Below are 15,896 nucleotides of genomic sequence, written 5' to 3'. Positions count from 1 at the left end.
CTCTCTCTAGATCTAAGTGCTCTTGCCCATTTACCCCTTTAAGCACCCTCGGTAGCATCTGATTTGCTTATAGCAAATCAGCCTACCTGCGTGCAATATAAACTGGAACGATCGTGTTCCAACATCTTGATTTCATGTTTATCATTTCCCGTTTCCATCTTGATTATCATTGATTTTCGATTCTTTGTTCTTATTTCGATCATCTGTTCATATTCCAATCTCATATCTCTTTTAGTTTTGATTTGCATTTTTATCTTTATTTTTCCTTTTCTATTTTTTTTTTGTATTTATTTATGGCGTTCCCGATCATAAATGCATTCACATTTCATTTTCTTGAGCGTTTATATGCTTCGATCCATTACAAGTATTATCTTCCTTGGTAAGTTCTGTTTTGGCATACACATTTGAGTCAATTGAAAGATCGTTGAACACTAGGATTTCATGGTCTTTCATATCCGTTGTAAAACACTGTGTTCAGGTGTTCCCAAAACCAGGTTCTCATGTGATTTACCATGGAAGTTCTATGTTTTTAATGCTTGATAGTTCTGATTATAAAATTCTTATCTATACCGAATCTGTCATTAAAATCTACATTTGAGTATATCATGACTCACTTCATTCCAACTTGAAGTCCAACTTGTATTGAATGTGATACGAGTCCCCTGTTTAAAGCTTGTAAAATACATGCTCATCTAATAAAAGCCCATGAGGTACCATTCAATATCATTCCCCTATGCTTGAGTCTCACAGGAAGCTACCCGCATGGTATTAGTGTCAGTAATCCAGTTCATGGCAGAATGTTGCTCATAGTATGATTCATAGCAGTGTCGATTTCTGTAAGGATCGGTCGCTAAAATTAATCTGGTAGCTGGAACTATCTCATGGACATCAGGGAGATTGTGGAATCAAGCTATTGCGAGAGGTAAAAGTTGGAGAAGCATGCCAGGTACGTTCCAATTATCAGAGCAAATTGATGAAATCAACCCGAAAGAGATCAAACTCATCTCAGCAAACTTCTGTTGCATTAGGTTAGTTGATCAAAGGGATATTAACAGGGCATTATCAAAACCATCGTTCATCATTTATATGATTTACCTGTGATTAATCATTCAATATCTATTTTGACTTGTCCAGATCATTTTCCTATATTAGTAATTACATAAATGAGTCACATATCTCTTCGCATGTTATATTAAAATCCCTTCAGATCATCTGTAATATTTTCATGTAACCCATTTAGAACATCAATGATTATTACTTCTTTCTGATTTTATTTCAAAACCCCATTGCAAATTTTTTTTTCTTTTTTTTGTTTAGTCTTAGAATCGATACTTCCCTGTATGCTCCACATTGTTTTGAGCACTTTGTATTTTCCTGTTGATGGTTTTGTGTTGACATTTTCTTGTTGCAGGATGGTTTAGCGTTGGCATTTATAGATTCATTTTTTTTTGTATCCTGTCATCTCCTATATATCATGCACGTCTTCATATTTGCAGTCACCCTTTGTATGTGTATGCTTGCATGAGCTCGTATAGCAAGAATAGCAACTACACAAACACTGCATCTTGGATTGATCCCCACTTTCCAATCCAACACTCAGAGTGCTTTTCTTGCTCGGTGTTTAGTGTGTTTATAGCACTAACATTATTGGAGTAGCCCTCCACACACAGCCATAAGGTGATTCTTCATAACTTTTGTGGCCTTGAGGTTCAGGGCTATGTTCTGGAACCTTGCCATGAGAGGGAGTGGGTAGCAGGATCTCTTCAACAAATACATCATCTGCTCAACTGGTCACAGCTTTTGAAAGAATTGGCTCTACAGGGAGAAGGCTGCTGGAATGTATTTAGCATTATGCTTTTACACAGATTACTGCTGAAATATCATATGCCTTTACTCTGGTCTATGGGGTAATAGTATATTCAAGGATAGAAATGGACTACTGTGCCCGACTATCCCAGTGTGGTAAAAATGGTACCCTTGGGCACGTCCTGTTGCCAGAAGCTTGTATGGCCTTCTAGCATCCCAGTTCGGAGACCTTGGCAACATCATAAATACAGCAGGAAGAATGAGCAACATTAGAACTGAACATTTTTTTAGGGATCCACCTTGGTTTCAAGTATGAATTTTTGATGCAGTTATTATTATGTGATTTTCAATGATATTGTGCTGAAAATTGTGTTGTGGCGATTGAACTCTTCAACCACCAATGGAGGAATATGGTATAGGATATTCATAAGTGCAATGTAACCCATATGTGATGCTGTTCTATTCATTGGAACAACCGATAGCATTGTTTTCCTAGCCTGTGGTTCTTTGTTGAAAGTTTTGTCTCTTATCAAAAGGGGGCAACATGGATGTATTCATACCTAGCCGCACTATTACTGCAAATTCCCCTGCTACCTGATAGCTCCATCCCATTGTTGTCAGTCATCTCTAACTTGTTGCATTTCCCCTGCATATAGGATCTTCACCCTAACACCACCTTTTCTCTCTTGTTGGTTTGAAGTCTCACATTGTTGAGCTTTTTTTTTCCACCTCTTTTACAGTTAAACTTACTCATTCCATATAGCATGTCACAATCACCTGTTTATCACTTAGACATTGCTGTAAAACACAGGATTCATTTCAATATCACCTGCACTCCATACTCTGCCACTTCACCTTTACTTGCACAAACCTTCACAATGACACCCACTGCTACTCTATTGTGGCTATCTCCACAGCCCCCGCTACCCTATGATTCCAGCTTATAAACCATATCCACTGTTTACCCACTACAGCTGCAGCAGCATCTCCTGTATACTTTACCATATCTTCATAATGTCCACTTCAACCCTCATTACCTCTCACTCCATTGATGCACCGGTATAACACCCCATCATAGTACTTGATCGCCTACCACTGCCAGCATCTTCGCCTTGCTGAAACTCCCTTTTCTATTATAAAACAGCAGCATTTCTGCATCTCAGCATATCCTTACATCTTTCCTTTTTTTCTCTTTTCTTGCATATTTTGTAAACAGATCATGTAGGTTACTCAATCACCATGCATATGGGCGTACTAAACCATTCACATGTCATCCCTTTTTCGCAAACCTTCCACAAAATTGTGTGGCATTCATCTTATAGTCAATAAATACATTAAACCTCATCCGTCATGCTTTTTTGTATGTCACCTTCATTAATGTTTCTAGTTTCTTATCTACATGTTATATTTGTCATAATCTCATTTTATTTAGTATAAGCATTATAGTTAGATAGATACATTTGCATTTCATTATTTGTATGACCATATGTATGTTAATCTCTAATATAGCATTTTCCATCTTTCTTTACATGTTCACATTCTTGGTTTGTGCTAACTCCATTTTTCTTGCAGGGATACGTGAGATGTTTGGTTCTCTCTTTTAGATTAGGTTTTGATTATTTTAATTTCGATTCTCAAGATTGTAATAGCTAGATGCTAAATGAGAATAATTATTTCTAGTTCTAGAAATAGAATGAATGAGCATATAAATATCATAAACCACTTGCTCTCATGTCATTTTCATCTTACTTCTTAAAAATTTTCACAAATGGAAACACGAATGGCACGTGCACCATTTCGTAAGAGGTAAATTAATCCTAAGTTGATGATTTACATCAACGGCCATAGTCGGGATGTAAACAAGACTTAGGATTTTTCATCTTTTACGAAATAACACTGGATCCGTTTTCAAAATTTATCATATTTTCCTTAAATATTTTCTTCTTTTTATCAGAATTTAACTTAAAATTAATTCAAAATATATACCAATGACCATAGTCAGGGTATATTGAGAGTTAATTTCATTTTAAATTCTATAAAAGCACCAAATGTGTTTCATTCTTCACCTGAATTTAAATATAGATTATTATATAATACATTCAATGACCATAGTAAAGGATGTATTATATCTTCAATCTTATTTTAATTCATTTAAAGAATGGAATAACTTTTCAAAATCCAATTTCAAAAATTTAAATTCATTCATTATTTAGGATAGAATTGCATCATATTTTAAAAAAAATCTTTTTCATAAATCCAAGTAATTTTTTCCTTCATTTCTCATGTCAAATCCTATTCATAAATTCAAATTAACTCTATTTCTCAGAAGGATTCAAGAATTCAATTTCAAGGTCCCATTTGACTTTGAAACTTCAGAATCATCTTGTATTTCAAATTCCAAATTCTATCTCAAATTCAAAGTACAATTTCACTTTGAAATTCATTTGTATATTCAAGATTCAATTTCTAAAACTCATTTTTTCAAATTCAATTCAAACTTAGAAATTCTTGATTCATCTTCTGAATTTAACTCCAAATCCATTTTAGGATCCAGGATTCAACACTCATATCGGATCTCAGACTTCATATCCAAATCCATCTTAGAATCTAGAGCCCAACTCTACATTGGATCTCAGACTTCAGATCCAAATCCATCTTAGGATCCAGAACTCAAATCTACTTTGGATCTCAGACTTCATCCAACTTCACATTGGATCTTAGACTTCAGATCCAAATTCCACTTTAGGATCCAACTTCACTTTGGATCTTAGACTTCAGATCCAAATCCATTCTAGGATCCAGAACCCAATTCTACTTTGGATCTTAGACTTCAGATCCAAATCCATTCTAGGATCCAGAACCCAATTCTCCATTTTGGATCTCAAACTTCAGATCCACTCCATCTTAGGATCCAGAACCCAAGTCCATTTTGGATTCCAAATCTCGGATCCCATTCTGTTTAGGATCCGGAATCCAACTCCAATTCTAGATTTCAATTCCATTTTCGGATCTAATCTGAATCTCTTAAATCCATTTCTATTCTTAAATACCATTTGATTTTCTCAGTCCATTCTAATTTCAAACTTCAAAATCTAAATTCAATTCCATCTCAAGTATTCATTTCCTTTCCTAAATTCAAGTCCAAAATTCAAAGTCCATTTCCGACTTTGAAACTTCATTTCCTTTCTTTTCAAAACTTCAAATCATTCTTTCTCAAAATCAAGATTTATTCTTCCAATCCTGATTTACTTCAAAGACTAAGAACTTCTCTGATCTATCTCAAGTTCTAAAGTTAGATTCAAACATTTCTTCACTCCTTTACCAAGTTCATCTCAGAATACTTGGAAATTTCCAAAAACATTCTTTTTAAAAGAGCATACATCTTTGCATGGCACAAGCATGATTCTTTGTGCAATTATAGTTAGAATAAATTCTTAGATAATATTTAGGCAAAGCAAAAGGCATAGATTCGATCCTTGGTTCGATTACCCCTGGTAAAGGCGCCAGGAACAGTCGAACCTCGTACCGACGAGCGAATCCCGTCTCTCTATTTTCCCGCAATATTTTCAAAACGGAGGCGAGTAATTTTCTAAATATTTTTCAAATCAAGGTCAAGTGAGACCCCGCAAAAGAGTTCCCCTTCTCTCTTTCTTTCTTTTCTCTTCTCTCTTTCTTTTCTTTCTTTTATTTCACTCCCTTCAAAAAGGAGGAGAATAGAGGTTATAAAAGGAAAAGAGAAGGAAGAGAGAGAAACCAACAAGAGAATAGGAAAAATTTTGCGATGATCACAGTTTTGGCGACCGTGATGGGACCTTGTCTTCGTTCGGTTGAGTCTATGCCTTTGCTTTGCTTTAATATTTTCTAAAGTCTTTATTCTTTCTATGTCAGCTATATTTTTTTCATGCAAACCTTAGGAGCCTAGACTCTGTCCTAAAGCTGACATCATTGCATATGGGATCTAAGTATGGTTTGGTAGGACCATATTGAGGAGATTATATTCATGTTCACATTAGATTTAGTATGAAATACAACTCTCCTCAATTCTAGGGATTGAATGCAAACAATGTATGCTTATATTCATTTAAATTCTATCTCTTTAGGATTTGCATTAGAGCTTCCTGGTTTTATTTTGCATGTTGATCATGTTTTTGAAAACATGCCTACCTATATTGTCCTGGTCTTCACGTTGCTGGGCTGTCTCACTGAACCATAGTTCAGAAGAGAGCCTCACAACTGGACCACTTATTTGGGTTCGCGCCCCCCTACCACGTACCTAAGGGCCATAGTCTGAGGTATATCGGTAGGTGCTCAAGGATGTTGAGAAGCCATTGCCTTAGAACCGAAGAGATATCTTATATGCCACGTACTTCGAGCTTCGGCTTGAGTATAACGGCGTACCTTGATTGGAATCAGATAATATAAATCTTAGAGTTAGGATTAAGATCCTATTTACCATTTCAAATATTGCATATAGAGTCAGCTTTAGGGAGTGTTGTTTGTGCATCCTTGCTTGTATGTCTGTGATTGAATAATATTACGTATCCTTCTTATATTTTCCAAAAGCCTGGGTATATATTTCAAAATTTCCTCTTTTTAAAACCCAGGTGTATTATTCTTTCTCTTCTTCTTCTTCCTTTAAAATTCTTCCAAATTCTTCTGATCCTGCCTGCAAGTTCTTAAAATTTTAAATCTTTACCATTCATCCTCAAAATTTCATTTATTCTCTTATTTTCTTCTGATTTTATATTCTTGTTTATATTTTTCATAAAAATCTCTTTCCGTCAAGAGATATCCTTTTCAAAATGGAATTTTCTTTCATATTTTAGTTGGTTACTCTCCCTCGTAGAGTAAACAACACAATTGTCACAAATTTTGTGGTGACTCAATCCCTAGTAATGGGATACAATTGTTTAGATTTCAACCTAAATCCTCCCTCTTGTCAAAATTTCTCCAAAAAAAAAAGTTTCTCTGGTCTAAAAACCTCCACTTTCCTCTACAGAAAGCGCTGGTATTCGAAAATGGTTCAGACAAGAGCTGGAAAAGAAACAATTCCTCAACTCAGCGACAGTGAGGCGGATGAGATAAGCTCTCCTAAATCAGTCAGGGGACAGAATCAACAGGAAAGACGACATCGACCCTGCTATGTATGATATGTTCCAAAAGATGATGGCAAGGATGATGTCAGAGCAAGCCGAGGCCAAGCTGAAAGAGGCAGTTCCTAAAAGCAAGTTGAGGAAGAAGCCTGTAAAGAAGCAAGTCAGAATCATCAGAAAGAAGGTGCAGCCAGACACTGCTTCTGAGGAATCAGAGTCAGTCGAGGAAGAGTCAGAAGAGGAAGAGCAGATTGTCTACAAACAGAATCCTCTAAGGCAGTCCGTAAAAATAGCTACAGAAGAGCCTGAATCCGTCAACAAGCCCAAGTCTGGGGCTCCAGCAGAAGACCTGATGAGCAAGTAGACGAAGGAGATGAATCGAGCTATTAAGGATATTCAAGCCAAGGGTAAGGGAAAGCAGACCTACACCGACGAAGATTTTTATGATGGTCTAGATGGGGACGATAACCTAGAGAATCTTCCCCACAAGTTTCTCAAATTTGACGGGACTGGCAACCCTAAAGCCCACTTGGCCACATTTTATGCAGAGTGCAGCCGTTTCAGGAAAGATAACATGACTCTGTTCATCTGTTTTCCCCGCAGTCTGGAGGGCATAGCAGCCAGATGGTATGCCGATCACATCAATCCTATCGAACTACGAGAGTTCGATAAGGTAGTAAATTTGTTCATCGAGCGCTTCTTATTCAACACTGAAGCCTCACCTACATTAAATCATCTTTACAACCTGAAACAAGGAGAGACTGAAAGAGCAGGTGATTTCATTCACAGGTGAAGAAGCACCTATAATAAGATGAAGGTACCCATTCCTGAGGAACACGCATTGCAGGTGATCCTCAACAATTTCTCTCAGCCCATAAGGAGCCTCATCGCCACTTCCCCGGCGAAATCCTTCATCAAGTTAATTGAGCGAGCTGAATGGCTCGAAGCAGGAATAGAAAGCGGGCTGTACGAGAGCATGCCTCTGGCCAAAAATATCCAAGACCAGAAGAAGAAAGCACAGTTCACTCATGCGGCTGATGCCTCTGGCAATGATCATGACAGCAACAGAAGAAACAGAAATGACAACAAGAATGGCCAGAACCATAGTGCAGCTCAAAGAGCGCAGTCTTCCAAGCAAAATAACAAGTCGTCTCAGTCTAACTTTCCACAAAAAGAAAAGATAAAGCACGAAGGTTGGAGTAATGATCGTGAGTTCACTCCTCTGAAGCAAACACTCGAAGAAGCCCTTGAATTCATGCTGGCCAAGGGATTGGTTAAACTCCCAAAAGTCGCGGATCCTCCCACAGTCATGGGAAGGTTCACAAATCAGTTCTGCAAATTCCATCGAGCAGTGGGGCATGACACCGATCACTGCTTCGTCTTCAAAAATATTGTTCAAGACTGCGTCGACAAGAGTCTCTTTGTTGAAAACGAAGAGGAAGATGAGCTAGCCGTCATGACCAAGTCTCTCCCCGGCTACTCAGAAGACTGAAGATGTCAGAATTCTTCTACTTTTTCCCTTTTTGCCAAGTCACCTTGTAGGGGGCCAGTCAGCCCAGTCCTTTTGTGACCATTTGGTCAAAATACTTGTAAATATTTCAGTTCTTTGTTATCAGTTTTGCTCGTCAATGAAATGTCAATTTTTCTTTATATCTCTAATATCACAATACTTTCTTCCTCTGCCACATAGGGGCATTTGCTTTTGAAAATCTATATTTCAAAAATCTCTTTATCGGCTTCTATTTAAAACCGCATTTAAATTCCTGTTCTTTTCAGAATGCGGGACTAATCCTGACATCATTCATGAGAGAAATGATATTACCTATGAGGGCCTTTTCAAAAATCATGAAATTTCAAAAAGTCTTCGTTATGACCAAAGAGTTCAAATATTCTTCGGTCCAAGCTTCGTTCAAAAGTCAACCCTCGTGTTGATCATGTTTTCAAAAATAGGTTTTCGAACCATTGCATTGAAAATCAACCCTCGTGTTGATCATGTTTTCCAAAAATAGGTTTTTTGAACCATTGCATTGAAGGATCAACCCTTGTGTTGGTCTTATCTTCCAAAATAGGTCTCAAATCTTGTGTTGATCATATTTTCCAAAAGTGGTTTTTCAAAACGTTATATTCAGAGATCAATCCTGGCATTGGTCTCATCTTCCAAAAATTGATTTTAAATCATTATAGTCAAAGATCAACCCCTGTGTTGGTCATGTCTTCCAAGTTTGGTTTTTCAAACTGTCATATTCAAAGATCAATCCTTGCATTGATTTTTCCAAAATGGGTTTTAAATCATTATATTCAAAGATCAACCCCTGTGTTGGTCTTATCTTTCAAGGTTGATTTTTAAACATTATCTTCAAAGATCAACCCTTGTATTGATCTTGTTATCAGTTCCAAACTGTTATTTTTAGAAATCAATTCTGTTGTTGATTTTCTTTTTAGATTTTCAAACCATTGCCTTCAAAATTTGACCCTCATGATGATCTCTCATGTTTGATTTGAAGGATCAATTCTCGCACTGATCATTCTTCTTACGGTAGATTTTCTGTCCAAAAATAATTTTTTCACTTATCCTTAAATGAACATTTTCCTTTCAAGATCCCATATGCAGGCAGGATCAGAAAAACTCCTTTTTCTCAAATCTTATAAATCTTCAGTTAACTGTGATATCTTCATCAGTTTCACTCACTTTATTCATATTTTTATCAAGTTTACATCAATTTTATCAAGTTTTATCAAGTTTATCAAATATTTCCTCAAAATCCATTAAATTTTATCAATTCTTTTACCCTTTCAGGTTAAGGGAAAAACCTGACCCTCGTTGTCCGAGGTGTACCCTTTCAGGTTAAGGGATAAACCTGATGCCTCTTTCCCATGAGGTATTTCCTTTATTCTTATTTTCCCGCTCAGGTTAAGGGATAAACCTGACCCTCGTTGTCCGAGGCGTTCCCATTCAGGATAAGGGATAATCCTGAAACCCCTCGTAGGAGCCACAATGCTACCTTTGAGGATTCTTTTGTAAATACAAGTTTTGCCAGTCTTTATTGATTTTCTAGATTTATATCAAATTTCCTTCACTAAATTTTCTTAAATTATATTCTTTTTCCCATTCAGGATAAAGGATAATCCTGAGACCCTTTGTAGGAGCAATAACGCTACCTATGAGGACTCTGTTGTAAATACAAGTTTCGTCAACCTTTATTGATTTTCTAAATTTATATTAATTTCTCTTCATTTGTTTTCCTCAAATTCTATTTTCCCGCTCAGGTTAAGGGATAAACCTGACCCTCGTTGTCCGAGGTGTTCTCATTCAGGATAAGGGAAAATCCTGAGACCCCTCATAGGAGCAACAATGATACCTGTGAAAATTCTTTTCCAAAATAAATCTTCAAAATTTCTTTCCTTTCTTCTTCTCCATTTTTATAAATTTTATTCTTCTCCCCTTTTAGGTTAAGGGGTAAACCTGAATCATTCCTTTCTAAATCCTCATCAAAATGTCTATTCCATTTCCCCTTCAGGATAAGGGAAAATCCTGAAAACGCCGACAATCATTCTTGCTCAAATCTCAAGTATCTTAAAGAATGTCGGTGTCCCTTTTTTCTCCAAATCTCCATCAGAAAACCCAGTACTCATACTGGGGAATTTTTTTTTTTTGAAAAATCCAATATTCATACAGATAAGCCTAGCGCTCGTGCTAGTGTCTGGCGGACCGATCAGTTAGCTCTCATGTCACAATATTTCCTCAATTTTCCTCAAATTCTGTCAATCTTCTATCAATTTCTATCCCTTCTCATCATTTCTCCTTTGAGATTCGAGTTTCAGCTTGAACTCCCTACTCTTTCTTTGAGATTCGAGCCTTGACTCGAATTTTCCAAACTTCCTTTGAAGATTTGGGTCTTAACTCGAGTTTTCTTTCCTTCAAAATCTAAACTTTCAAGTTTTCCTTCGAGATTCGAGCCCTGACTCGAACTTTCCTGCTTTCCTTCGAAAATTTGAGTTTTGTCTCAAGTTTTCTTGCCTTCAATAAATGAACTGTCAAAGTTTTCCTTTGAGATTCGAGCCCTGACTCGAACCTTCTTGCTTTCCTTCGAAGATTTGAGTTTTATCTCGAGTTTTCTTGCCTTCAATAAAAGAATTTTCAAGTTTTTCCCTTGAGATTCGAGCGCCGACTCGAACCTCTCAGTTTTCCTTTGAAAATTCGAGTTTTAACTCGAATTTCCCTGTTTTCCTTGTAGAATCCGAGTCCCGATTCGGATACTCTTTCAAAGGCTTACCTTCAAAATCCAGTTTTATGTGAAGCTTACCTTCAGAACTTTAAATTCACATTTACCTTCAGAATTCAGCCTCATGTTGGATTCTTCCCCAGAATCCCACTGATATGTCAAAATTCGATGCTAAGCAAAGGTTTTATCATTTAGGAGTTCAGGAAAATCTTGCCAACTTGCCATAAAATAGTTGTTAATCTCAAAAAATTATATAAAGAATTCCCTCGAATCTCCTTAAGTATTCCTTCCAAAAGGGTGAAGCTTCTGTGAAGAAAGGCTCAAGCTTCAAATTTTTTGTTGGTCAACCAAGAGGATGAAGAAAAAAATCTTCGACATGACAGGTAAAGGAAATATTCAATGACACTGAAAAGCCATAAATGAGCTGATATTGATCATAACTATGGCACATTCTCAAAGATTATCCTTTGACAGTAAGACAGTAGAAATATCCTGGGCAGTCAGAAAAGAACCTACCCAGTTCATGTCACCTCAAGTCCGCTAAGCTGCAAATCAAATATCCGCAAAAGGGATCTCAATCGTCATCAAGATGAAGGCGAGTTAAGCGAGTAGACCCCCGGGGCCAAAGAAGATTTGAAACATTTCCAAGATGACAGAGTTTGTGACGGATCCTTCCAGAGAAAGTTCGAATCACCGTCGAGATGAAGGCGGATGTGATGGACCTACCGACAAACCCTAAAAGATATTTGATTTCTGCTATCATCTAAAGGCCTTTGAGCCAATACCATCATATTTAATCCCTGAGATAAATGAAGGATCAAAACATCTCCAAGATGAAAGAGTTTGTGACGTACCCTTCCCTGAAAAAGAGAGAAGAGTCAGGACATCTCCAAAGTGAAGGATGATGTAAAAGCCCAAGAAAGCCCCATGACTCAAAAGAGTGCAAAAAGATCACCAAGGGAAAATGCCGAGGATATCAAACTGCCCAAACTGCAAAGAATCTTCTTTACCTATGTGAAATTCTTCTATCAATATCTTTTCATTTAATTGCTTTTATGAAGCTAAGAATATTTCTTCTTTCATATCAAGGAAATTGATAGCATCCTTGAAGAAGATCAACAACTAAATTTAACTTTGATCATGGATTCTATAGAGTTAACCTAGTTGGGGGTAATACTCTAGGTGGAAGAGGGAACATCTTTCGAAAGTACTTACCTTCAATTACCTTGAAACAACTACAATTTTATCACTTTGGCAATATTTTTTCAGCCTTCTTGATGAGAAATAAGAACTTGACATCTGTTATTGATATATCTTGGTGTTGCCTTTTCCTTCTTTCGCGTAGTCGAAAGAGTTGCCTTCCCTTCTTTCATAAGAGTTGCCTTCTTCGTCTTTCGCTCTGTCGAGAGACTCGCCTTCTCCTTGATAAAAGAATTGCCTTCTTCGTCTTTCGCTTTGTCGAGGGACTTGCCTTCTCCCTAATTAAAGGATTGCCTTCTTCGTCTTTCGCTCTGTCCAGAGACTCGCCTTCTCCTTGATAAAAGGATTGCCTTCTTCGTCTTTCGCTTTGTCGAGAGACTCGCCTTCTCCTTGATAAAAGGATTGCCTTCCTCGTCTTTCGCTTTGACGAGAGACTCGCCTTCTCCTTGATAAAAGGATTGCCTTCCTCGTCTTTCGCTTTGTCGAGAGACTCGCCTTCTCCTTGATAAAAGGATTGCCTTCCTCGTCTTTCGCTTTGTCGAGAGACTCGCCTTTTCCTTGATAAAAAGATTGTCTTCCTCGTCTTTCGCTTTGATCGAAAGACTCGCCTTCTCCTTGATAAAAAGGATTGCCTTCCTCGTCTTTCGCTTTGATCGAAAGACTCGCCTTCTTCTTGATAAAAGGATTGTCTTCCTCGTCTTTCGCTTTGTCGAGAGACTCGCCTTCTCCTTGATAAAAGGATTGCCTTCCTCGTCTTTCGCTTTGTCGAGAGACTCACCTTCTCCTTGATAAAAGGATTGCCTTCCTCGTCTTTCGCTTTGTCGAGAGACTCGCCTTCTCCTTGATAAAAGGATTGCCTTCCTCGTCTTTCGCTTTGTCGAGAGACTCGCCTTCTCCTTGATAAAAGGATTGCCTTCCTCGTCTTTTCGCTTTGTCGAGAGACTCGACTTCTCCTTGATAAAAGGATTGCCTTCCTCGTCTTTCGCTTTGTCGAGAGACTTGCCTTCCCTTTGTTAAAATGATTGCCTTCTTCATATTTCATATTTTGCCTTCTCCTTACCAAAAGGATTGCCTTCTTCATATCTTACATTTTGCCTTCTCCTTGTTAAAAGGATTGCCTTCTTCATATTTCACATCTTAAATTCTCTTTGTTAAAAGGATTGCCTTCTTCATATTTCACATCTTACATTCTCCTTGTTAAAAGCATTGCCTTCTTCATATTTCACATTTCGCCTTCTCCTTACTATTGCCATATTCATATCTTCATATTTCACCTTCTCCTTGCTAAAAGGATTGCCATCTTCATCGCCATCTTCATATTTTCGCTTTCACCTTCTCTTGTCCAAAGGATTTGCCTTGTTCCATCTTTCGCCTTGTCAAGAGATTCATCTCCTTGATAAAAGGTTTGCCTTATTCATCTTTCACTACATCGAAAGATTCGCCTCCTATTACCTTATTCATCATTCATTTTTTCTCACATCTCCTTATTTTCCATCTCTCACGTTCTAGAAGAGTTGCCTCATTCAGCTGAAGTATCTCTCTTGTCCCATCACGGTTTCAAGAAATCCGTATGGTTGTTCCCACTCAGGTTAAGGGTCAAAACCTGCATTTTCTGCGTGAGGTCATTAAATTCAAAAGCTATTCAGACACTCAAGACCATTCCTTTTTCAAAGCTTCAGGGAATTCCATCTTCCTCCTTTCACAAACCCCTTTCGGATTTGTTCGTCCAAACTCCGAAGGTCCCATCATGGTCTCTTCACCCGAGAATTCCATTTGGTCGTCCCCTTCAGGTTAAGGGTTAAGCCTGAACCTCGTGCATCGAGGTATCTTCCTTTTTCAGGTTTTGGTTAAACCTGAGTCTCGTTTTGACAAGGTTCCTCGTTTTGACGAGATGTTTTCCTCCAATCCCATCATGGTTCTTCCCATCGAGGAATCCATGCTTTGTATATCCATCTAGGATAGGATCTTACTCGAGCTTCATCTCATGAAACATTTGCCAAAATGTCCCATCAAGGTCATCATATATTTCCTTCCCCATTCAGGTTATTTCGAGGTATATTCGTCCCATCCAGGTTAAGGGCTAAACCTGAGTCATTCTGAAAAGCTGATCTTGTCTCACCCATGAGGCTTGGTCAAAATTCTTACCTTTCATCATTTCAGGATCTTCACTCAAAGTCCCACCACGATTTCCTCCTTTCTATTATCTGGTCATATCATTTTCGAGGATTTCGCCTTCCCAAAAACCATTCAGGATAAAGTTTTAAATCTAAAAAACCATGTCTTTTAAATCAAATTCTTCCACACCCAGTTCAGATCTGCTGACTGGGGCATTTTTTAAAATTTGGAGTGTTTTCTTTGCCACTAAGCTCGGCTTTCAACCGGCTTAGTAGCAAAGAGGGGCATCTGTGAACACCCCAAATTTTTCAAAAGTTTTTAAATATTCCCTTCTTGCCCCTAAATTCATTTTTTTTTTAGCAAATGAGTCATTTTTAAATCTAAATTTAAGTTCATTTCTCAAGTTTTACCGAAATTAAATTCATTCTATATGTTTAAATTAATTTCGGATCTGGATCCATTGTTCAGATCAGAGTCTCATTGTCCAAATTTTAAATTTAAATTACAGAAAATGCAAAAAAATAATTTTTAAATAACCCGGACAGTCCATCCGACATCCGCTTCGATCCATTGCGTTGTATTCCTCGATTCGAGTTTTAAAACTCGAATATTTTCTCAAAACTCGAGTCCAAACTCACTCTTCTGAAGAATTTTCCCAAAATGGCCTGAAATTCTTGAGAAAACATTCTTTTTAAAAAAAAATTCAGAAAATACAAAAATTTAGTGTTTAAACTTTGTTTTTCATAAAATCTTTGTTTTCTATTACAAAAATACAAAAAAAATTGGAAAAACAATACAAAATTCCAAAAATCAAGGAAAGCAAATGGTTTTAAAACTTGAAAAGGATGAATTTTTGCCAAAAACCTCATTTTAAAACCATTTTTACAAAAACTTTCTTAAAAGGGACCCTCCTTTTGAAAAAAGAAAAAAATGGCAAACGACCATCTCCCGCGCACTCCTCCCTCTCGTTCCATCGTCCATCTTCAAACAGCCACCTTCATTCCCCTCCATAGATCCTTAACCGATTCCCCTTCAGGAAGCTTCCCTCCTCTCTTTAAGAAGGGGGCAGAAGGTTTTTCTGGGGGGGGGAAGGATCGACATCCAATTTTCCATCGAGGTTTTCCTCTGAAGGATCCATCACTCTTTTTTATCGAGTTTCCCTCTCCACCCTTCTTCTCAACAAAATCCCTAAATCAAAGATTCTCTACGGTAGAAGGAAAGAGGAGCTCCCTTCTTCAAGGTTATTGCAAAACCAGTCCTTCATAGAATCACGATAAGCTTCTTTCCTTTTTTATTCTCTCTCTAGATCTAAGTGCTCTTGCCCATTTACCCCTTTAAGCACCCTCGGTAGCATCTGATTTGCTTATAGCAAATCAGCCTACCTGCGTGCAATATAAACTGGAACGATCGTGTTCCAACATCTTGATTTCATGTTTATCATTTCCCGTTTCCATCTTGA

The sequence above is a fragment of the Nuphar pumila genome, chromosome 3 (assembly GCF_984573655.1).
Source record: "Nuphar pumila chromosome 3, dmNupPumi1.hap1.1, whole genome shotgun sequence".
In the NCBI taxonomy this organism is placed as follows: domain Eukaryota; kingdom Viridiplantae; phylum Streptophyta; class Magnoliopsida; order Nymphaeales; family Nymphaeaceae; genus Nuphar; species Nuphar pumila.
Note: the sequence above shows the minus strand (reverse complement) of the source record.